The following is a 6,668-nucleotide window of genomic DNA, read 5'->3' on the forward strand; positions in this document are numbered from 1 at the left end:
ACCTTTGGCCCACTCAAATAATTCAGGATACTCTCCCTATTTTAAAGCCAGCTGATTAGCAACCTTAAATCTGTTTGTGACCTTAATTACCTTTTGCCAAGTAACATTGCCTGTTCACAGGCTCTGGGTATTAGGACCTGGGCATCATTAGGGGGCCATTATTCTGCCTCCCACACCAAAGGAAATACAGAGAGGGAGGAGAGAAAGAGACAGCCCATGTATTATCTCTCTAAAATCCCAAAACCAAAACTGGACACTGAGGTGTAAGTCATAAAGTCACAAGTGTTTAAATTCATCAACCAATCAAGCTTCCCTGTTGCACTTTAAGCCTCAGGGAACACTGGCGCATAAGGAGAGTATATGTTTAAGGCCATACCTTAACTAATAGTTTGAAGATGTAAACATACTCCATAACCTTGTGGGGTCATCTTTTTATAGCAACAATAATAATAATTAACATTTACTGAGTGCTTGCAATGTGCCATAGCGTTAAGTGTTCTCTATGTACATTTGCTACACAACTACCCATTTTGCAGATGAAGAAGGTGAGGCATGAGAGGTTCATAGCCAGAGTCATACAGATAGTGTCAGAATCAGGATTCACACCCAGGACCATGGGACTCCAGAACCTCCACTTTTAACCATCATGAAAAACTGCTTCTTCCTCTTTTTTTTTTTTTTTTAACCAATATACACTTTGCAATAATTTATTCCCTAATTGACAGAGATAGTGATGAAAGGGAATGTGTGGACCTTTTATCACTATCTCTGTCAATTAGGGAATAAATTATTGCAAAGATAGAAGGAAAAGATCAGAGTGGGACCTAACCAAAGGTATTTGGAAATGGCTTTTACCTGCATTTGGAAACTCAAGCCTTCCAAGGGAAGAAATATGAGTTCACTGCTCCACTCTACCTTAAGTCCCAGTTATTATAACACAATGTAACATACAGAATGCTCACATTCCATATGTCACATTCCATGATGTAGCATTCCTATGTTACATACTATTAACTATTATTATAGTTCACTGTAGAACTCGTAGTTCACTGCTTCCTCCTTTCACTGCCTTAGTTCTTACATCCATAAGAAAAAGTCCATCATGATAGTTACTTGTCCGTAAAGCGAGTTGAGAACCTTGAACAAAAAAATATTTTGGCAAAACATATGATAACTTCCTGTCAAAAAGCATACTGAAGAAGATACATATCAAACACGTACAGTTTAAGGTACCATAAAAGACACTGTGTTTATTGTACAATCCTCTCGAATAATAAATGCAGGACATACACACCTCAGGTGTCATAAAAGTCAATAAGTTGACTTTTATTATGCCTTCTTTCTCACTGCAGAAAAGTGGTTATTGCTGTGCTCTTCCTCTGATATCCCTGAGTATGTTACTAAATCAATCATAATTAATAAGCAAACCTCCATTGTCTCTCTTCTGGACAGGGACAGTTACTTCCTAGCCATCCCCACCCCTTCATTCTCACCCTCATTCATTCTTCATAAGACAGCTAGGGTGATCTTTTAGAAGATCATGGCACAGTACTCCCCTGTTTAAATTCTTAATTTTCCACATCTCTTGTGTTGAAGATCAAAATACTCAGCAGAGCTGAGAAAGCCCGGAACGACCCCGTGTCCTATGTGTCACCGTGTCCTGTCGCCCTGCTTTCCTCCCCACCCTCTCTATTCCACACAGGGTAGGCATTCAATAAATACTTGTTTAATGAATGAAGAGACAATCAATGGAGTTTTTTGTGTGAACAATGTATTAAGGTTTATTTTTGAATAAGAAGCAATATTGACTGGCTGCAGTGGCTCACGCCTGTAATCCCAGCACTTTGGGAGGCTGAGGCAGACAGATCACACAAGGTCAGGAGTTCGAGACCAACCTGGCCAACAGGGTGAAACCCTGTCTCTACTAAAAATACAAAAAATAGCAGGGCGTGGCAGTGGGCGCCAGTAATCCCAGCTATTCAGGAGGCTTCAACCTGGGAGATGGAGGTTGCAGTGAGCTGAGATCGTACCACTGCACTCCAGCATGGGCAACAAATCAAGACTCTATCTCAAAAAAAAAATTAAGAAGCAATATTTGGATGAACCAGACAAATACATGGTTGAATTTCAGGTGGCAGCTACTGTGAAGTGGGGAAGAACGCTGGGAGCAAGGACCTTCCGGCAGCCTTTCGTCCACTGGCCCTGCCGCAACGGGAACCACACTGGAATAAAGGTAAAACCTATCAGGACTAGACTTCAGCAAATTGCATGACATGAAGCTTCAGCAACCAACACCACAGTTAACTCAGAACGTCTCTTTCTAAGGCAAAAGAAAGTAACGCCCAGTGAAAACCAAAGCTGATGTGCAGGTTAATTCCAGGATTACTCATGACAACGGTCTTTGTATAAAAGATTTATTTGATTACCTGTGATGTCCATCGGATTAAGATGATAATAAGGAGAAAAAGAAGAGTGAAACCATTTCAGCTTTGCAGCAGCACTTCTCACCCGTTTGTGGGGATCTGTTTTCTCTTCTGTTGCCTTAAATAGATGAAATCACTGCACCAGGCCCAGCGGCATGTCAGAGGCCACGCAAAAGGACTTAAGGATCTTCCTAAAACAAGGCTTAAGTCAGAGTGTTCTGACAGTCCTTTCAAAGAAGTTATCTAGCTGAAATGTCACTTGCCTCCTCAGAAAGGCTTGGTGTCAGTTGAAAAAGGAAGCTGGAAGGAGGGAGGAGGTGGCCTCCTCCTCTGAAGGTGATAATGATAAACGAGGGTCAACTCCCAGTGTGATGGACTAGGCAAATCCATTATTTTCAGGCTTATACCAAGGCACCGAATGATAAATATGTCACTCAGATGATGATGACTTCATCGCAGCCATGTGAGAAGATCTTGACAACCAGATTTTCTCTACTGGTGATGGTGCCAAATTGCGGTGTCTCCCTGAGCACTGATAACTCTGAATTCAAGGTATAAATGGGTAAAGATCAGTAACTGCTCCTAAGCACCCCAGAGGAGACCCTCACATAATAGGTTGTGTCATTTGACAGAATGCTGAAAGACCAAACAAAATAAAACTAAACTGTTGGTTCTAGAGGCTAAAGGATCCTTAAAGGTAGAAGTGGGAGGGGGTGAGGGATAAAAGACTACATACTGGGTACAGTGTACACTACTAGGATGATGGGTGCACTAAAATCTCCAAAATCACCACTAAAGAACGAATCATCTCAACATCACTGAAAATTAGGGAAATGAAAATCAAAACCACAATGAGATATCATCTCACACCAGCCAGAATGGTGATTATTAAAGAGTCAAGAACCAACAGATGCTGGTGAGGTTGTGGAGAAATGGGAATGTTTTTACATTGTTGGTGGGAATGTAAATTAGTTCAACAATTGTGGCAGATAGTGTGGCAATTCCTCAAAGATTTAGAACTGGAAATACCATTTGACCCAGCAATCCCGTTACTGAGTATCACCCCAACAGGCCTGGTAGCATGCCAAAGAAATAGAAATCATTCTATCGTAAAGATATGTGCACAAGTATGTTCGTTGCAGCACCACTCACAATAGCAAAGACAGAGGATCAACCCAAATGCCTATGAATGATCCACTAGATTAAAAAAAAAAAAAAAGTGGTACATCTACATCATAGAGTACTATGCAGCCATAAAAAGGAATAACTCGTGCCCTTTGCAGGGACATGGATGAAGCTGGAAGCCATTATCTTCAGCGAGCTAACACAGGAACAGAAAACCAAACATTGCATGTTATCACTTATAAGTGGGAGCAGAACAATGAGAACACCTGGACACAGGGAGGGGAACAACACACACTGAGGCCTTTTGGGGGAGGGTGGGTGGTGAGAGCATTAGGGAAAAGAGCTAATGCGTGCTGGGCTTAATACCTAGGTGATGGGTTGGCAGATGCAGCAAACCACCATGGCACATGTTTGCCTATGTTAACAAACCCGCACATCCTGCATATGTGCCCCAGAACTTTAAAAAGTAATAATTTTCTAAAAAGATTGCATCATCTACAAACAAACAAAAAACGTATTAATGTAATCAAAAACCACCTGTTCCCCAAAAACTATTGAAATAAAAACTTAAAGTAAATTTTTAAAGTGGAAATTGTGTCATATTAGTCTATTTATAAAACCAGAGTACTTCTAAAGGAAATCTTCAATAAAATTAATAACTAATTTAGAGGATTTTAAGTCAAATGGTTTGTGGCTGTGGAATTCAACCAATAATGGAATTAGAGCTGAAATGCACAGTTTGGGGGTAGGAGAAAAAAGCAGTAAAATCATTTTAGATATATTCAACCACTGTAAATGAACAGGTGCGTGAATCAATATCCCACAACTGCAAAAATTTTAGTGAACCTAAAGCGTCATCATGACAAAGAAAAAAAGAAGAGGAGGAGGAAGAAGAAGGAGGAGGAGGAAAAGGAGGAAGAAGAAGAAGACAAAGACGAAGAGGAAGATGAAGAGGAAGAAGAAAGAGGAGGAGGAGGAGAACAAGAGGAAGAGGAAGAAGGAAGAAAGAAGAGGAAGAGAAAGACGATGTGAGTTAGGAAGTCCTGCTGCCGGTGTTGCTATATTCAATACAGTATTTCAAACAAGGAAGAAAACAACAGAAAACTTAAGAGTTGCTTGCAAATAGTATCTGTATATAGTGTCTGTTCATGTCCTTTGCCCATTTTTTAAATGGGCATATTTTATTTCTATAAATGTCTAATCTTCTTATGTAGCCTTCCAAATCATAGAATAATAGCATAGCAATTTTGCCTGAAGACCTACTACTCATCTGTTCTGAAATGTCACGTGTAGTAAAAACACACTCAGGAGTCATTTTGGCCACTCTTCTCTACTATAAAGAGCGGTTGCCTATATAATGCTTCACTGATGGAATGATTGTCTTTAAAGGGCACACAAACAGACTGTGCACCCCGTTCATGACAGCTACCTGCTGATAGGGCTCCCTTCCGACCCCAGCACACCTGCATGCAACCCCATCATTCACTCACCAGCTGAGCCCGCACACAAAATACCCACTCCCTTTCAATGACGACATCTCAGTTCATCAGAAACATGAATCAAATGTGAAAACTACAAATGTTTCAGCCAGAAAGTTAGGCAAAGGAGAATGATTTTGAATCTGAACAATTTGAACTCTACAGAAACACCAAAAGAAAGCAGGTGAAATGCTTATGAACCAAAAGGTGGAGTAAAGTTTGGCCATCTACTGAGGAAGCATTTGGAGCCTTCATCTCTTGAGCTCTTTAAGAGTAGTTCAAAAACAAGCTCAGCACTCTGCCGTTGTCCTCCCTAAAAGCAAAAATCTACAAGCAGCTCAGTATTGCACTTCATTAACCAGCCCTGCGATTCCACAAATACTTGCATTTACAGAACATTTTACTCTTCTTAAAAAGTAACATTTAAAAGAATGTGATAAAAAGTTTTTAAATTATAAAAACTATGTCACTAAAGTGAATTCACTTTCGTTTCTTATTTGCCAATTAAAATGTTTTAATTGACTTAAGGTTTTCTAAAATGGAATAAGTCGTATAAGCCCATTTTTGCAATTATTATAGCCATTCTTTCATCTTCCAATGCATACACATAGTATCTAAAAGGATGTTGACCAAATATCACCAAAGGCTGTGTGTGTGTGTGGTAGAATTTGTAAACCTTTTTGCTTGTACTATCATGTATCACTTGAATAATAACCATGTATCATTTTTACCCCAAAAAGGCATTCTTTTAAAATCCAATGGAACTCTACACATTAGAAGTTATGGAAAATTGGCCAGGCGTAGTGACTCACGCCTGTAATCCCAGCACTGTGAAAGGCTGAGGTGGGCAGATCACGAGGTCAAGCGTTCAAGACCAGCCTGGCCAACACGGTGAAACCCCGTCTCTACTAAAAATACAAAAAATTAGCTGGGCATGGTGGTGCGTGCCTGTAATCCCAGCTACTCGGAAGGCTGAGGCAGGAGAATTACTTGAACCCAGGAGGCAGAGGTTGCAATGAGCCGAGGTTGCACCACTGCACTCCAGCCTGGGCAACAGAGCTAGACTCCATCTCAAGGAAAAACAAAAAAATTAAAAAAAGGAAAAAAGTTATGGGAACTCCTCAGATAACAGTACTAGAGAGGAGACTATTTCTCCCCAGTGCTCTCAGGTCTCATCGCCGGTTTTTCCCTACCCTGGTCCTGTTATGATACAAGAAATCTTTTGCTCGAGGTTAACCCCTATAAATCAAAACTCCCACACACGGGCATAAAATGAGACAGGAGCCAAATTTACGGGGTTCATAAGTTACTGCCACCCAGGCGTGCCTGAAATGAGTACAGAAGCACTGTAGATTCCAGTGAGAGAATTTAGAGAAAGGGCATGCAGCCCAGGCCTTGCACATGCTAAAGGTGAATATTCTCTTCCTTGGTAAGGCTGGGTCCAGGTGAACAGGAACCGGAGCCGACCACAGCCTTGATGACCGGGAACCGTCCACATCCGCAGAACACTGCTTGCCACCACCCGCCCCAACAAGTCTCTCTAGTTCCCTCATTTACTCTGTTTTTATTACGTGTCTCTTTTGTCTTTTTCTCATATCTGAAATGTAAGTGAACTTAGGCACTCTCCGAGCTTCCCTGAAGT

Source organism: Sapajus apella, unplaced genomic scaffold, assembly GCF_009761245.1.
Source record: "Sapajus apella isolate SASKATOON/1434 unplaced genomic scaffold, GSC_monkey_1.0 scaffold12, whole genome shotgun sequence".
NCBI classification, from domain to species: Eukaryota; Metazoa; Chordata; class Mammalia; order Primates; family Cebidae; genus Sapajus; species Sapajus apella.